Here is a 19,130-nt window from a genome sequence, read left to right on the forward strand (position 1 = left end):
CAGCCATCTTCCTAAAGACCAATGATGCTGTTAACTAAGGCAGTGGGAGAGCCCAGGGGAAGAGGCAGAATTGGTTTTCCAATAGTTCCACAGTCACTAAAAAGTCTGCAATGTTGAGTATTTCAAAATTAAACATCTGGTTGAAAGATCTGTTATTTTTATGATTTTTTTAAACACCAACAAGAAAGTCACAATGAACCAAGTTTCCTCCTCTTTCTCTCTCTGTCTCTTTCATAACTACCTGGTTTCATGATAGATTCTGGAAGCCTTGGGCTAGACAAGAAAAATAAAACTTTCCTCTTGTTTCATTTTCCACTTGGTTCTGCCTCCTACCTTGTGAATTCCCTTTCCTATCTCCTTCAATAGTCTGTCTGGGACTGGAGCTTTATCATAACTGCCTCCAAAAGAGTAAAAACCAAATCTCTTCAAATGCTCAAAGAAAATTCAGAAGCAACCTAATGAACTGTCAATGGAAAGGAGGATGGAAGTGCCTTCCGAAATGAGCATCCATGATAGAACTAAGTCTCTTAATCCATTCTACCCAGCTGCTGCCTGGCTCCCAGGAGTTCAGGAGAGGGGCAGCCTGGATCTATCCCTCATTGGCAACTCCAAGGGATCTCTTTGAAGAGATATTGATTGCTCAGTACTGAAAGTTATCTACTCAATGTGGATGTGGATCAGAGGACTTAGAAATTGGAAGGAACCTTCAATATAGGCCAGTCCAAGACCCTCATTGTAGCACTTGGAGAAACTCGCATTATCAAAAGGGAAGTTGATCAAGTAGGATAAAGTACTTCAAGTTCTTTATAAACTTGAAAATCAACCAAACAAGTATTTATTAAGTGCCTACTATGTGCTTAGGACAACTAGGTGGCACTATAGTGGACAGAGTCATGGACCTGAATTCAGGAAAACTCATCTTCCTGAGATCAAATCTGACCTCAGATACTTACTAACTATGAGACCCTGGACAAGTCACTTAACCCTGTTTGCTTCAGTTTTCTCATCTGTAAAACAAGCTGGAGAAGAAAATGGCAAACCCCTCCAATATCTCCGCCAAGAAAACCCGAATTGTGGGGGTTTTCTGAACCACAGATAGGAATTCTATGTCCTTGTTCCTGAGCACATAGGCTAAAGGATAAAATAATTCCTACTTAAAAATGAGCTTATGTTTTAATGCTACATAAATATCATTCTATTAATAAAATGACTAGACTGAGGTCTCATAGTTAATAGGAACAGAATCAAGATTTGAGCCCAAGTCTTCCTGATTCCAGACATAGTGACCATTCTAGCACAGTTCATGAAAAGATAGAAAAAATGATTTTTACTGACTCCTCAAAATTTTCTTTCTAGTTCTACCCTAGTTTCAACCTCGATCTAATCTGAGTTATTGTTAAGTGTCTCTTTTCACCTTAGGCAACAGCAGATCAATGAACCATTCTACAAGCTTTATTTAAGCACCTACTATGTGCCTGATGCTGTTAGGTGGAGTAGTAGGTGGAGTAGGTGGGGATGCAAAGATAAAAAGAAGCTTGCCTTCTAACAGATCTTTTTATTAAAAGTCTAGAGCATCAAGAGACCTCAGAAACTAAGTCCAAAAACTTCATTTTAGTGTAACTGAGGCTCGAGAGAGTTCAGTGACTTATACATAGTTATAGATATAGTAAAAGTTAGAGGCAAGATTTAAACCTAACTCTTCTTATTCTAGAACCTTTACACTGTACCAAGATATTTGGGGAATTGGTGGCTTTCCCATCATTCCAAGAGGCAGCATGGCACAGGGGGCAGAGCAATGTCCTTGAAGTCAGGAATGGCTAGAATTGAATCCTTCCTAAGACACATACTAGTTATGAGACATTGAGCAAGTCACAACCACTCTGAGTTTCTGTTTCTTCATCTACAAAAGAAGAGGACTGGATTCAATGGACCATTCTAGACCTAAATCTTGGATTCTACAAATGTTCAGTGGGCCAGTGAGGTTAAAGCTTTTATTGTGGACATTTTAACACCCATGGAAGAAAAGTCCAAGATGTAACTTAAGACAATCAGGGGGCATGGCATGAGGGAACATGAAGAAGAAGAGAAGACCAAGGCAAAGAATACTACCAGGTCTCAGTGTTGGAGAGGGAAGAACACTACTTGATGACAGTTGCCAGGCTACAGGTGAAATAGTCTTTAAGGCACTAACAGAGAGGAAGGGAGAAGAGGGGAGAGGAGAAGATGGGGAGAGGGAGCAGAAGTGTGAGGAAGGAAGGGAGGGAAATAGAGGCAATTTGTGGGATCTAGCCATGTAAGTTTGCCTTCAATTTCCCACCCCCCATTAGAGCAATCAATGGTCTCTGCAGAAAGATACTCTGTCTCTTCTCTGAAATGCTCCACATTTGCTCCTGCCAGCACATAAGTGATTTCAAGGACAGGAAATAAAAGTCTCTCTAAAAATAAAAGTGCTCAGCAAAAAAAATGACATTGACCATTAGCAGAGAATTAAAAGGCAAGGAAGGAGAGGGATGACAAGAGGCATTGTGTTCAATTCTCAAGTTATCCAAAAATGCTCCTCTTACTGGGGAATGGGTTCCTCTTAAAAGATTGTGTGTGTGTGTGTGTGTGTGTGTGTGTGTGTGTGTGTGCGCTGTGTTGTGCTGTGTTCACATGAGGTCACAAAAGTGAAGAGCCAGAAGGGTCCTCCAAAGATATCTGGTCCAGTTCATAACTGAACAAGCATTCCCTTGCAGTATCCCAGACAAGTGATCACCTGGTCTTTGCTTGACAATGATGAAGAATCAATGATCTGCCAAGGTAATCCACTGAACCTTGGGATCACTTTAGTGAAAAGAAAGTTGAGTCATCCCATCAAGCCTGAATTCACCTCTTTTCAACTTTCAACAATAGCTCACAGAATCTTCTAGGGAAGGAAGGGAGATCAGAGACCACCAAATCCAAACTTCACTTGAAGAATCCCCACCAAAACATTCCTGAGAAGTGATCATTCAGGTTTTGCTTAAAAACTTCCAGTAAAAAGGAAGCCCTACCATTTGAGAGAGCCCATTCCACTTTGGGACAGCTGTCAATGGTAAGAAGTTATATCCTTGCGTTGAGCCGAAATTCGCCTCTGAAATTTCCATTCATTATTTCTTACTCTTCCCTCTAAGGCTAAAAATGGCTGTAATTCTCCTTCCTCATAATGTCCCTTCAACTACTTAAAAATATTGATCACTTACATGGAAATGTGTTGTGTTTTTTTTTTACTACTCATGTATAGTCTGTCAAATTGCTTGCCTAGTCAATGAGAGGGGAAAGGAAGGGAGGGAGAGAATTTGGAACTCAAAATTTGAAGAATAAAAGAATGTTGAAATTGTTTTTACATGTAATTGAGAAAAATAAAATATTAAATAATATTTTAAGAAGTTAAAAAATATTGGTCATAGTCTTGATCATGGTCCAGTCTTCACTTTTCTGGGCCAAACATACCTGAATCATCAGTTCCTTCTACAGATCTTCAAATGATGTGTTCCCCATTCCTCTTCCCATCCTAATTACCCTTCTCTGGGCATGACAATTATTATTAAATAGAATACATATAGCACTGTAAGACTTGCAAAGCACTTTATATATGTCTCATTTTATCCCCACAACAACTCCATGAGGTGAGGTTTTCATCTCTTTTAAAGATGAGAAAACTGAAAGTACGTGATTTGCTCAGGATCACGTAGCTAGTCAATGGATAAAGTAAAATTTAAAACTGAGGTCTCCCTGCCTCCAGGTCTAAGCAGGGCATTGGACTGTAGATTCAGACTTCCCTCATCCTGAGCACTCTTTCAATGCAGGCCTAGGGCAGAATTAGTTTTAGTGTCTAAACTGTTGACTTTTGTCACCAATTAAGTGCAACACTCTATTACAATAATTATGTTGTTTTAATAAGGGAAACTCTAATGGCCTTGGAGTCAGTGTGTTTCCCTCTTCTATGGCTTTGGTGAATTTATTTTTGATAAAAAATAGTTCAATTACAATAGCTCTGATCCTCCAGTTAGGAAATTCTTAATATTTAGGCAAAGGCCAGATTCTCAGTCTTAATGTATAGTTATATCTTTCTAGTTAATCCTTGACCTTCTTATAGTTGAGATAAAATTCAAGTTATTGGACACATGTGAGTAATAAAACAATAGATTATATTATTATGTCTATGGATAGAGAAACAAGAGGAGAAACTGAAGGAAGTGATGCCTTTTTCTTGGGTCCTCCCTCAGTCCTTGAGTAGGGAGATTCACTGGTAGCATCAGCCTTCTTCTTCTCTAAAATGCCTGTATGGCCAATAATCCACCTCCTCCCCTCCCTTCTCTCTCACAACTCAGTCTTACTTTCTCTCTTTGTACTATTCGTCCTTGTGCTACCATTTGTTTTTCTCCAACTCTGCAGGAACCCTGTCCTTTCTCTGTGTTTCCTTCTTGGCTCCTCAGAATCTGTCTAGTTCTCAGCACCTCCTTCCTACATGAGTTTCTTAGAATAGCACTGTTCTAAGAGGTCATGAGTGGGAAAAGTTTAAGAAGCCCTGCCTTAGAACATGACCAAGTCTCTCATTCAATGACTTTGACTCAAAGAGATATACAGGCCCTATTCACACAGTTCTGACAAAGTGAATTATTTAAAAGTAGGTGGGAAGGGATACATTATCATCAGATTCTCACCTTTACAGAAAAATGAATAATTCCATCTACTATCAAGATATTAGTTGAAAGAGGGAAAGGACACTACTAATAATAAGGGAAATCAGTGAAGGCTTCAAGAAGAAGGTGACATCTGAACTGACACTTTAAGAAAACTAAGGGGAGGTAAGAACAGATTGAGTTCCAGGTATGGAAGATAGACTGTGCAAAAGCATAAAGTTGGGAGATGTTAAAGAAATATTAAGTAGAAAAGAGAAATAATAGGTAATGTCTAGAAAGGTAAACCAGTGGCAGATTGAAAAAGACTTTAAATACCAAACAGAAGACTGTATTTTATTTAAAAGTAATAGGGAGCCACAGAAGATTCTTGAGTTGGGCAGTGATATGATCAAGTATGTGCATTACATAAATAAGGCAAGCTGTCTTAGCTTTAAAGATCTCTCAAGAAGATGCCACAAAATCCCATAGGTGAAAGTGGCAAATGAATGAAAATTTATTTACTTATTAAGCACTCACTATGGGCTAGACACTGTGCTAATGAAACCTAGAGTCATTTCCATGGTTGACCTTTTAATGAAAAATGGCTTCTGACATTCTGAGTTGTTTTCTGTTTATGTCTAAGGGACTTTTGCATGGTCCAATGACTTCTGCATGAGTGCATGGCTTATAACATAGGCATAGTCAAGAGGAGAAGGAAGGGATCAGAAATTTGTCCAGAATACAGCTGTTACTGAGCTAACTGGCCTGCTGAGGTCATTAGATAGAAAAGTGGGTAGAGTCACAGGAGTCAAGAAAACCAAAATTCAGATCTGGATTCAGACACTTCCTATCTGGGCAATCTCTATTTGCCTCAGTTTCCTCAACTGTAAATTTGAATAATAATAGTACCTATCTCCCAACTTTTTAATAAGGATAAAATGTGATAAAATTTGTATAGTTCTTAGCCCAGTGCCTGGCATATATTTGTTTCTTTCCTTTCTGATCTCACCATATAATCATCAGCACCCAAAACATTTTCTGTTTTCTTTGCCTGGTACTTCAGCAGCTCACAGACCAGCATACAAAAGACTTTCCCCAAGATAGGCTCAACACATGGCAAGACAAAACTGAACAAAAACAGACCTCCCTGAAAAAGCCAACTGACAGCCCCAAAGATGACACAGTTGATGCTCCCTCCCTCTCTCTTTCCCACATTATCACTTCTTCCTCCACTGTTTAGTAAGATCACCTATAAAAACACTAGGTCAGATGATCTTCCTCACCCTGTTTTTACCTGGTCCCTGCAGAAGCCTCAGAAGATAAAATGATTGTTTCCTATTAGAGTTATTGCCCAGTGCTGCTCCCTTCCTGACCCCACAGCTCAACTGTTCTGGCTCCTTAGTGGGATAATGTCCTCTAAATATCCTCTGATTATATCCCAGTGGCTCCAGAATTTTACTGTGAGAAATTGCTGGGTATAGGGAAGAGTGTAAATCCCTATACTTCTTTTTTTGGTCCTCAGGAAAAGAGAAAGCATCTAATCATTGCTCTCCATATAACTGTCCTACCTACACTTCTCCTGTTTGGACCCAAATCAGCATTTTCTCATCAGATGCCATTTCTAGAGGTCAGTACAAAGCTGACAAGATGTACAATAGAATGATCATTTCCCCTGGGTTTCTAGCCAGCTATATTTTACTTGTCATATGTCTCCCCTCATGATAATAAATAAGAAGGACTCTGAATGACAAGCCAGTGGGCTTTTCTGGTTGAACACAAATCAGATTCCTCTATTGTCTTGCTAGCAAAAGTATTTCCCAGTCTTTTCACAACACACCCTGTAAGGAGTCAGTCAGAGCCATAAGGCACTGGGCCCCAGAGCTAAGGAAACAGAGGGAGAAATGTTTATTGGGGAAAGGGAATTTAGGCACATGATTTAGAGTTGGAATGTATCTTGGATAGGTCCAGTTCTTACCCCAGACAGTACGAGGAAAGTCATTGGGCTATACTAGTTTAGAGGTGTTGGTCTCAGACCCAAAGTGAGTGGGGGGGAGGTGGCTGCCTGGTTTGGAGGTGTCAATCCTAGTGTGGGGGGGCCACTAGGTTACCTTAGTATCCTTCCCTGCCTCCTACTACCTAGAGTATCTCCAGTTAGAACCAAATGCCTTTTCCTTGAGTCCTTCAATTGGTATGAGTTGTGAGATTCAAATGAGATAATATACATAAAGGATTTCACAAACATTACCACATAACACACCAGCTAAAAGGAGCCATTGCTTTCAACAGCCCAAGACACGGTGGTTAGAGGACAGACACCAGAGTGAGGAAGACTGATCACAGCCTGCCTCTGCCACAGTCTGATATCATAATATGGGACAAACCAGAATGTGCACCAGTCTGCACTGGTAGAAGGAGGTCTCTATATTTTTCATAGGAAAATTAATTTATGTTCAGTGTTGCCTATCCTGTTTTATCATACTACATAAAACCTTTAGTCCCAGAAATTGATCCTGACAGAAGGCTTTTAAGCAAAGGAATGACATAAGAAAACCCATATTTAAAAAGATGAATCTAGCAATATCATATTTCTTCCAACAAACTTGAAAGGGCAAACTAGAGTGGAATTTAGTCCACCTGAATCATAAGATTTTGTGAGCCAGAAAGACTGTGTTGCTGAATACTATGTCTTTTTGAAGGGTCTTCTTTTTTCCCACCCGTTTATCCACAGCTTTGAAAAAGGGGTACTGAGATAAGAAAAATAAGAAACCTCCCTCCCCTACTAGCTCAGATGTTCACTTCTCTAGATCTCCAGAGGATAGAAATTGTCTTTCTGAAGAAAAACACACACTTCAAAAGAACTTTGGAAAGAGCAGGAACATTTGGTTATTTTTTCATTTAACGAGACTTGATGAAAGCCTTCCTTACCAAGTCTGTCTAATAGGGTGGGCAGCCTCCCCTGATCAGTGCTGGCAGAGGGAAATGAAGCTGATTAGAATATTTGGTCCCCAGACTGGACTCTGCCAATCCATCAAAGTTGGTCCTCCCTTCCTGACCTCCTCTTCCAAGGAAGATGCCCCAAATGGCCACTCGATGTAGATTCATAGCCAGCCCACTTCCTCCCTAATTCCAATTTCACCTCATGTTGGGCTTTTTAATTATCCTGCTGAGGAGCTGTGTGCACTGTTTACTAGATGTTCTGGAAACTCTGTAATCTTTGTCATCTGCTGCTGAGATGCCCACAGAAATAATAACAATATTAGCATGTTGCATGAGTCAAAGGAAGCTCAGGGGAATCATTCGTCCTTGGCAGTGCCAGAAGTAGTTGGCCAGATCTTGCACCCAGGCTAGAGGGGCCCAAGTGAGCTGTCCCCACCAGCAACCCCATTTATTTCAAGCCTTAACCAGCCTCAGCTACTACCACTGCTGCAGTTTAATTTAAAAGCAGTTCCCCCAAGCACTGACTCTTTCTGCATTGGCTGCAGCAATCAGTCCATTAGTAAGTATTTATTAAGTGTTATTACATGCCAAGTACTGTGCTAAGCACTGAGGATACAAAGAAAAATGAAAACAGAGTCCCTACTGTCCTGAAAGGAGCTGTCTTCAAATGCGGGGAACAAGATGTCAATAGAAAAGCATATTAAAAAGTCCCACAGACCAGACAAAAGGTAACTATAAGGGAGAAGATTCCAGAAGCTGAGAAGCAAGCAGAGGGAAGGGGGCCTCTCTGAGGCTATTATATAGAACACGAGTTTCTTGAAAGCCAGACCTGTACTTTTGCCTTTCTTTGTATCCCCAGAACTTAAAACAGAGCCTGGCACAGTGAGGGCTTCATGAATAATCGTTGACTTTCCTGGCATGAATACATGGCATAGTAGATCGAATGCTAGACCTTGAATTGGGAACCCCTGAATTTGAATTCTGTCAATGCCAGGATTCAATGACATGTAGACAATTAATATAACCTCTCTCAGCCTCAGTTCCATCCTCTGTAAAATGGGGGTAACAATAGTACCAACCTCCTAGGGTGATTGTGAGAACCAAATGAGATTATATGTGTAGAGAATTTTGTAAACCTTAAAGTGGTAGATAACTGTGAGCTACCACTATACTACTATATACCACTACACACTATAGATGCTAACTCTATTGAGGACCTATGCTGTCCAAAATCTTTACCCAGGTAAAGATGGGACATGGTTAAAGTCAGTCTTCAGTCTCCTGCTAATATCTTTTCAATCAGTCAACAAATAGAATGACTCATCTCTCTTCCACATGTGAGCTCTTTCAATATTTAAAGTCCACCCTTCTATCTCTTCTCCAGGTTAAACATTCCTAACTCCTTAAAAAATGTCACATGAAATGGTTTAACAGGATCAGAAATTTTGAACTATAGAGTCTAAGCCCTTTGTTTTGCAAATGAGGAAACTGAGACCCAAAATGTCAAGTGACTTGCCTAAGGCATATAGGAAGTAAGAGATGGAATCTGAACTCAGATCCTGGCTCCAAATCTAGCCATCCTTCCACTGTATTATATGGGTCCAAGCCCCTGTTTCCTATAGAGCCCTCAAATAAATAATCACAGAGCCCAAAGAGAGAACTCCATCACCCAGTAGAATGTGATGGACACGGACACACACACACACACACACACACTCCACAACACAATAGCATAGAGACATGTGACCATAGAATGACCACAATTGCAACATTACTGCTGTACAGAAGCTTGAAGCTAGTTTCATTCCATTACGACTTTGGAGAATTCATATGGGAAAACATAGTCAACTCATATTCATTAAGCACCTGCAGTGGCCTGGCACTAAACACAGAGGATACAAAGAAAAGAAAAAAAACTACCCTCAAGGAGCTTATAGTCTAATAGGGGGCACAATATGTATAAAAAAAGATATATATATAGGATAGATTAGAGATAATCTCGAGAGAGAAGCCACAAAGATAAATGAAGGTTGTAAAAGATTTTTAGTAGAAATTAAAACTTCAGGTGAGACATGGAAGAAGCCTTGGAGACAGAGATGAGAAGGGGGAAAGTTTCAAGTGTGGGAGACAGCTGTAATGGCCAGCAAAGTAGGATCTTTTGCTGTTTTTGTTTTAGTATAATCCAGTTCCTCTGATTGAATAATGTGATTAAAGAAGATCTTCCCTGTCCATTAATGGGCCTGGGAAGATTTGTAGGAAGGTACTCTGAGGTGAGGTTTTACTTTGGGGCTCACTTACTAGAAATGTTTGTTTGGCCAGATGAGACACTGGGAAGCTGCTAAAGAGCCCCCCAGCTTTGAAAACACAGATGTTGGTGCTTCTCTCACTGGTAACTATGTATGTGTGGTCAGACAGTTATTTGTCTGCTCATCTGTGATGTATGTATTGCTTATGTCAAGCAGCTGGAAGCACTGTCTATTGCTTCTTGATTCTGTATTTTCTCTGAAGTTCAGGGTATTAACTTTTTCCTCTGAACTAAGTGAATGATATATGTGCTTGATTAAAGTGATTGTTGACCCCTCAAGTTGTTCTCCTTTTAGAAAAGCAGATAAAAGAACCGATGACAGCAGGCCCTTCTCTGTATGTCGTGGTGCTTGCCTTTACAACCGCCTTTAAAGAAAGCTCAGATTTGGAAGGAGAGAGTATCATGTGTGAGGAACATCAAGGAGGCCATTGTCATTGGATAATATCTGGGGGTGGAGGGAAGCAAGTCATAAGAAAACTAGAAAAGTGGAAAGGGGGTTGATTATAAAGGGCTTTAAAACCCAAGCAGATTATATTTGATCCTGGAGGCAATACGTAGCCAATAGAGCTCACTGAACAGAAGTTTTGCAGGGTCAGATCTGACCTTTAGGAAGATCACTTTGACAGTTGAAGCAGAAGATGCACTGGAGTGAGGAGAGACCAGAGCAATTAGTAAACTACATCAATAGTAGGTTGTTGTCCGCTCTTAAAGAGGACCAAAAATGGCATCACTATGTAAGTTACAGTGCACCTGACAGTGGCTGATCAGGCAAACTCAGAATGCTCCACCATAGGTCGGGCATTGCACCAAGGTGGTGGCAGCGTCAGAGGAGGAAAGGGGGCACATACAAGAGATATTATGAATGAAGCAATAGCAAGATTTGCAAATGACTATATATAGGAAGGGTAAAAGAGACCTAGATTGTGAGCCTGGTGATTGGGGAGGATGAGGAAAAGAAGAAGGGAATAAGTGCTTACTTTGTGCCAGACACTTTACAAATATTATCCCATTTGATCATTGATTTGGATGGTGTTACCCTCCCTCCACAGCAATAGGGAAGTTAGGAAGAGAGAAGGCTTGGGGGGAGAGGGAGGTAATATAAGGAGTTCAGTTTGAGGGATATGTTAAGTTTAAGATGTCATAAACAGAACATCCAGTGCTGGACATCTAATAAATAGCTGAAGATGTGAGACTAAAGGTCAGGAGATGGGTTATGGTTAAGCAAAGATCTGAAAATCATCTGTGTAAAAATGAAAATTGAATCCATGGGAGCTAATGAGATTGCCAAATGAAATGGCATAGAGGGCGAAGAGAGGAGGGCCTAGGACAACACTTCAGAGGACACCATGATTAACAGGAATGAGTTAGATAAAGATTCTGGAAATGACTGAGAAGGAACAGACAGAGAGAGAATAAGGAGAGAAAGTTGTATCACAGAAAACTAGAGAGAAGAGAGTATTGAGAAAAACAGGGAGATTGACAGTGTTGAAGGCTATAAAGAAGTCAATAAAGATGAGAATGGAGAAAAGGCCACTAGATTTGTTGATTAAGAGCTCATTGGTAACTATGGAAAGAGTAGTTTCAGTTGAGTAATGGGGTTGGAAGCCAGACTACAGGAAGGTAAGAACAGAGTGACAGAAAAGTGAGTGAAGACATCAATTATAGACAATCTTCTCAAGGAGTTTAGCCACGAAAGGGAGAAGATATATAGAATGATGGCTAGCAGGAAGAGATAACTCAGGCTTTTTGGAGGTTTAGAGAGATGTGCATGTGTTTGTAGACAACAAGGAATTAACTAGCACATGGAGAAAGATAGAAGGCAAATGAATGACTGGAAATAAAGGAGAAAAAAGATGGGATGGAACAGAATCCCTTGTGCATTTAGAGGGATTTGCCTTGACAAGAAAGGCCACCTCTTCATAGAAACAGGGTAAAGTAAGAGAAAGAGGGCATCTGGGTAATATAAGATGAAGTAGAAATGGGAGAAAAGGGGAACTCTTAAAGAGTAATAACTGGGGGAGTGGAGGGAATACAGCCCACTTGTTCTGAGAATGGCATCATTTCAGTACAATTCACAGGAGGAAGATTTGGGAAAGGTCAAGAAACAAAAGTATTTTGAGACCTGCATTCTCTGGTGTATTCATTGCTGTGTCTCCCTGGGGCTCCCTTAGAAGAAAGGAATCAGTTTTCTGTGAAGATTTCTAGTATGGTAAAAATATCTAAGGATAGATGTCACTGGCTTTCGTGGGAAGTGAAAGTGAGAGGACAGGGAGTTGTGTATCACATCACAATGCAAAGTCTTGGATGAGATCCAGAGACAAACTGGAGGCTCTCTGAGACTTTCCGTCTCTTTATTTTTAAGAACCATAACTGAAGTAGTGCTTTTAGTGGTAGAAGCTATACTTTAGGAAGGACTCTGCTTAGAACCCTTACCAAAGAGTGTTAATAATGTTAGCTATGAATTCATACTCATGTGAAAAATGTTCTAAATCACTATTGATTGGAGATATGAAAATTAAAACAACTGAGAGGTACCAGCTCACACCTATCAGATTGACTTATATGACAGAAAAGGAGAATGACAAATGTTGGAGGGGGTGTGGGAAAATTGGGACTCTAATGCTTTATTCATGGAGTTGTGAACTGATGCAACCACTGTGGAGAGCAATTTCCTTTGAAAACCCATCTAACTTCAAAACTCAGATATCACTTATTACATTAAGCCTTTTCCAATTCTCCCCTACAAAACCTTTCAGTGACTCTCCATTGCCTGCTGAAAAAGTCTGTTTCTGACCCTCAAAGACCTGTAGAAAATGGCCAGCCTTCTTCTCCATCTTCCTCTCATACTACTCCCTATTCACAGGATTCTGTCAGTCTAAACTCTTTCCTGATTTCCCTAAAATTATCCTGAGCCCTACTGTGTCCAAGCCTTTGTTCACAGTATTCCCTTTGCCTGGAATGCACTCATTCCTCACCTTCACCTCTTAGAATCTCCAGTTTCCATTCCAGTCTCAACTCAGGCTCTGTCTATTAGGGTGAGGGCTTTGCTGATCATCAAGATATGAACTCTTTCTCTCTAAAATTTTTCTTGTGTTCATTTTTTAATCTGCTTACTACAGAGATAGTTTAAATGGAGATAGAAACATATGATAAAGGTAGTGGTAGAGCATGAGATAGAGATGGAGATGATAGAGAATGAAATGAGATAGAAATAGAGACAGAGATAAAGACATCCATATAGAAATAGATACAGGTGTGTACATGTTGTTCTGTCATTTTGTCTTTGTATCCCCAGCACAAAGCACAGGACCCTGCTTAAGACAGATGTTTCATAAATATTCGGTAATTAATTGAACACTGTCTATTGGAATTCTATCCATGCCTGAAGTCCCGAAAGTCACCTTTCCCCTAAAGTCCTCCTCAGTTCTTAAGTCTTATGTGACTTCTTCTTGCTCTGAACACTCATGCTGGTCAGTCATTCAATCATTGTTTATTATGTGCCAGACAAAGGGCTAAGACAAAATAGTCCTTTGAGAAGCTTCCATTCTAATGTGCATATAATATTTATACTGAGAAGAAGGAAGGAAAATCCAGAGGGAAGGCACTATCATCTGGGAAACCAGAAGGCCGTACTGAAAAAGGTAGAGGTTGAAGAGGCTTCAAGGAAGCTAGGTGGTGGTGAGAGGCAAGGGAATTCCAGATTTGGGGAAGACTAGTGCAAAGACACAGAGATAAGAATGTAGTATGGTAACTACATGGAAGAGTATTTGGAGTGAAGCAGTGTGAAGAAGCCTGGGAAGGTAGGAAATGACGCACTTATGAAAAGTTTTAAATGGCAAAAATAAGAGTTTCTTTTTTATCTGGGAGGTATTAGAGAGCAACTTGAGCTCATTGAACCGGGGTTTGTTAACATGGTCAGACTTAGCTTTCGAAAAGTCACCTTGGAAGCTGAGTGAAGAACGGATTGAAATGGGATGGAATTGGAACAGGGAACTCAGCTAAAAAAAAATGATTGCAATAGTCCAAGTGAGCGATAATAAGGGCCTGAACTAGGGATGTGGCCTTGAAAGAAAGAGGACATGTCTGAGAGATGAGAAAGTATAAATGACAAGATTTGGCAATTGATTAGATATGGGAAGAGAGTGTGAATAAGGAGCAAAGGATAATGGCTAGGTTGTGGGCTTGGGTGACTGGGAAAATGGACAGGAAGATTCAAGGATAACACTGAGATTGAAAACCTAGGTGACTGGAAGAATGGAAATATCTTCAACAGTAGTGGAGAAGTTGGGGGTGAGAAGACTGCAGGTGGGGAACCTGCACCCTCAAGACCACTTGAAGCCTTTTAGGTCCTTGGGTGCAGCCTTTTGACTGAGTCCAAGTTTTACAAAACATCATTTTATTAAGGGGGCTAGTTCTGCGAAATTGTATTCAGTCAAAGGGCTACACTTGAGAACCTAGAAGTCCTTATATGTGGCCTTATAAAGGTAATTTAAAAAGGGAAGATATTTCTCATTCATTAATAGGCCCATGTGACCTGCCTGAGTCACATGAATCTGAGTAACATGGAGCATGTGATGGGAGGATTTTGCTGAATGGATGGAACAGGAAGAGGTGGAGCTAGAGCAGAACTGAGAGGAAGTTAGTCTTGAGAGCAGTCAGAGCTGGGAAGGATGCAGACTCCTGGGTAGTGTGAGCAAAAGGGCTTTTTGTGATTTGTGTAAGGGAGCTGGTTTGTGGGAAACCTAGCAGGAGGAAGGTTTGGGGCTGGTGTTGTCCTCTGCATTGTTACTGTGTATCAATTTTTGTTACTATGAGGGATTCAGCTTTCTGGTATCTAAATAAATGTTTTAGTTTTGTCTTCCATGTAGAGAGTCTGTGGTATTTTGCAATTCAGAATTTTGCCAGGATATTCATAGCCACCATAGGCACTGTGAATATCACATTGGTGTTACAGGCCTCGAGACTGCAGGCCCCCCAATCTTGGTTTAGACAGAGATCAGAGTTTTGATTTGGATCTATTGAATTTGAGATGTCTACGTGTTGGACATCAACTCTGAGACAGTAAAGGTGCCTCCTCTTCAGGAAGAGTTTCAAATCTGTTTATAAGTTCTTATCCACAGCTGTCCTTTCTCTTCTTTTTCTCCTCTGTTCAATATTCTTCCACTCCCCATTATTCTAACAGGGGTCAACTCTCCCTCTCATTACCTCAGATTTCCCTTTTTCCATCATAATCTCACTTTTTTTCCCCCAGTAGCCTGGAATATGGTGAGATGTTTTCTGATTCCCTTCACCTTCTTCTCCAGGAGGGAGATTAGACTTCATTCTTACTACAAATAACACATACTCAGCAATGACAGAAATGCAAGCATCACATGCTCCATGAACAATTTCCCCTATTCTCTGCAATGGGTGAGATTGTCAAGCTTGTTTTTAAACTCCTTGGGTGTTCTCCCTCTTAAAGCTAAGCACCTGATTAAAATTTATGTAGCCAATTAGCACCTCTTAATAACTTTACAAATTCACTCTACTTCCCTTCTTTAGTCTCAGCAATAGATTCAATGCCCCACAAACCTCCCCTGCAATTTCACATAAACTTCCTATAGTTTCACCAGCTTCTCCTGCCCATCAATACACTCTATCAGTTTGTTTTCCCCTCTGATGGATCCTTCTACCTTTCTTACATAACCTACTTTGTCTTACCAGCTACCTTCTACTTCTTGAGGTTTTACTTCCTTCTGCAGGTTCTATTCCCTAATCATCTTTCATTTTACTCAATCCTTTTATATCTTCCATAGTTGTCCTTGATCCTGCTGCTCTTTCAATCATGAAGTAGCATCTAGACCAGTATTTAGACCTAGAAATTTTTCTTCTTAAAATTCTCCCTAATTTTTCCTAAATTTAATCTCTTCAGATTCAACTTCTTACCTACTTCACTAATTCAAACACCTCTAAGTTGCCTATGTAATTTCTTTCTTGTTCTACTCAGTTCAAGTTCTTCTCCCAAATCCTTCTCTCACACAGACTAGAAGTAGAATGCAAATCATCCAGTACAACTACTAAGTTATACCATAAATTTTCCAAAAGACCATCTAATTCAGCCTGTGATGACCTTCTTCTTCTAGTTCTGGAATGTGAAGTATTGAGTACATCACCTTAATTGTCCATTCATTATTCTTCATTCTTATCACACAACCAGAGTTTTTCCCTCTCCTTCATTTCCTGCATGTCACTCTTTTGAACTCCAGAATTCTAATTACAACTCATTATCCATCTGCAGTGTTTTTCCACTGTTTGCTCATTTTCCTAGCAAATAACTTGACTTCTGAGCTCTTTGTTAAGGTAGGACTCTGCTTCCAGTGTGGAAGGTATACTGTCCCAAGCTTCAGGGTATGTGTGCAGGTGTTTTCAGAGATATTTCTAGGGCCCTATAAATTTTCACTCCTTCTAAGGTGTTTATGATCCAAGGAGAGGTATTTGCTCCTCTCCTGGCCTGTGCTCTGGTCTGTGAATGACCACAAGCAATCTTTTCTGCCTTGGAACTGTGAGGAGCATTCCCTCTCCAAAACTGCCATAAGCTCCACCACACCAGAGGTCCTTCTCACTTCAGGACCACCACCCAAGTCTGTGACCCAGATCCAAACACAGGCAAAGCAAGAGAATCCTGTCTCAGAACCAGCAAAGAGATATCAGCAATCCCCCTTTGATTAGCTGCTTGATTCCCCCCACTGTCTGTGGGTCAAAAGTTCCAGAAGCAGTCACTGCCACTGCAGCCACTGCCACCATAGCACTGGGGTTGGGGGGTAGACCTTGCTTCTCTCTCCCCCAGGTCTGACAAACCTTTCCTACTGATCTTCTAAATTATCTTTGGCATTGGGTTGAGAGTCTGGAAACCACCACAGCTGCCAGTGATTCAGTGTCCTGAGCCCTGCTCTAGGTTTGCTGGGAGCCTAATCTGTGCAGGCACAGCCCATGCTAGGCTGCGTTCTTCTCCCAGCCTAGTACAACAGAACCTTCCTGTTGATCTTCCAGGTTGTCTTGGACTGGAAATTTGCTTCAATCTATCATTTCGTGGATTCTACTGCTCTAGAATTTGTTTAGAGTCATCTTTACAGGTATTTTGAGCGGTTTGGGGGAGAGTTCAAGTAAGTCCCTGCTTTTACTCCACTGTCTTGGCTCTGCCCAGTGTTTTTCTAAGTTGCATATTTTAGGAAGCACAATAGCCATTTTTCATCCACTCAAATCTTTATGTGTGGATTGTCAGGTCAAACTCTTATGAGCAATTGTAAATCCCACTCATGAATCTACATAGGGCACAATCAGCAAAATAATATGCATAAAGGACCTCACCATCTATGAGAAATCTTTCCACCTTTTGAATGATACACTGTACATCTTCCATGATGGTGAAAATGTCTTTGATGAACCTACATTTCCCTCTTTTGCAATACTCTTGATGCTTATAATCATCAAAATCAGCAAACAAGTAGTTACGAAGTGCTTGCTAGCTTGCTAGCAATCAGAAGGTCATTAAACAGTTATCCCTGATGGTACATCTATCAAGGAATTGTGTATGATCTTAACATGGGCATGGAAGACCTATGTTGGGAAGTTTGGTGATACATTTTGATCAGCTAAATCAATTTTTTATACCTAACAAACTATGAATACAGTTGAATTTTATTTTCCCTGTACCTTCAAGTCAATTGGATAAATGGTCTGCTTTTGTGAAAGCCTGTTGTTTCCTTCTTAGATTTTATCAAGGATTCTCCCAATACTCTCACGGATTATTCTCATAAGAAAGATGGCAAGAGGAATGGGAAAAATGATATTAATACCAAAAAAAGGAGCAATTGATGAAGAATAGAATACAAATACAACAAGCTCTCAATAAGCACCAGTGTGCAAGAGCATTATGTTAGCAACTGCAAGATATGTGGTGTGTAGACATGACATGATCCCTGCCTTCAAGAAATTCTCAAATTTGTTGTTAATATTCAATCATTTCAGTTGTGTCTAAAAACCCATTTGGGGTTTTCTTGGCAAAGATGCTAGAGAAGTTTGCCATTTCCTTCTCCAGATCATTTTACAGATGAAGAAACTGAGGCAAACAGGGTTAAGTGAACTGTCCCCATCACAACTAGTAAGTGTCTGAGGTCAGATATGAACTCAGGTCTACCTGACTTTAAGAGCAGAACTTTATCTACTTGCACCACCTCACTACTAAGCTAAGGGTGACTCTGTGATTTTTGACAGAAACAGTTGTGACATTACCAAGAAAGAAAAGGAAGATGGGAATGAAAACATTTGGCAGAAGATCATGAAAAATTTAGTTTTGTCCTTGTTAAGCACAATATTAGACCAATGTGCTACCAAGTTTTTCTGGACATAATATTTGATGGTGATATCATAAAAATATCTTTTACAATAACTTCTACTTTGTATCTACCTCAAATTGCTTCCTTGCCACCTCCAATTAAGTTTTTCAGAGAATTAATAATTGACAGGATTCCCCTGTACCTTGATTTGAAACCAACATAAAAATGTGTTTCCAATGTGATCTCTCTGTGTCTCTGTCTCTCTGACTCTCTCTGTCTCAGTCCATCTCACTCACTCTCAGCTGGCACTGCCCAATCAAGTTTCTTCTGTCTACTTCATTCACAAGCTGTTTAATTCCCCCAACAAATTATTAATAAAGATATTAACTAAGAAAAGACCTAAAACCATCCCCAGTGGCATACCATTAGCCACTCTTCCCAAGGGGAGAAATGCAGCCACTCATCCCCATGCTTGTTTGTTTACCACCTCTCTGTTAGTTTCCAATGCTCCACAACTGCTGCTCTTAGCCAATCTCATCTGAATGAATTCATACCATGAATTACGAGCACATCTGCAGCAACTTTAAATGCCAGTTCACATATGGGGATTGTAAATCCCTGAATCTGAAATACCAGGGCAGAATGCTCAATGGCCTCAAAGTTTTATGGGAGGAAGGAAGCATGGCTACCCTGGGACCTTCCAATGATGGGTCTACCTGTAAATGATGCCGACACCCCCCCAACTTTGGCCATTAAACATTTTTACCACCCTCCACCACAAGAGATTTTCTTTATGATGTGCTATATCAAGAAGCTATTGTAGGACTTTTCTGGAGAGCTTTGGGGGAAGTGTTGTTTTTTTGTATCCTCCTATGGATGAAAGTTTTTCACTTTCATTCCCATAACTCCAACACTGGGGAGCAGAAGATG

This window comes from Notamacropus eugenii, chromosome 1 (genome assembly GCF_028372415.1).
Source record: "Notamacropus eugenii isolate mMacEug1 chromosome 1, mMacEug1.pri_v2, whole genome shotgun sequence".
Classification (NCBI taxonomy): Eukaryota; Metazoa; Chordata; class Mammalia; order Diprotodontia; family Macropodidae; genus Notamacropus; species Notamacropus eugenii.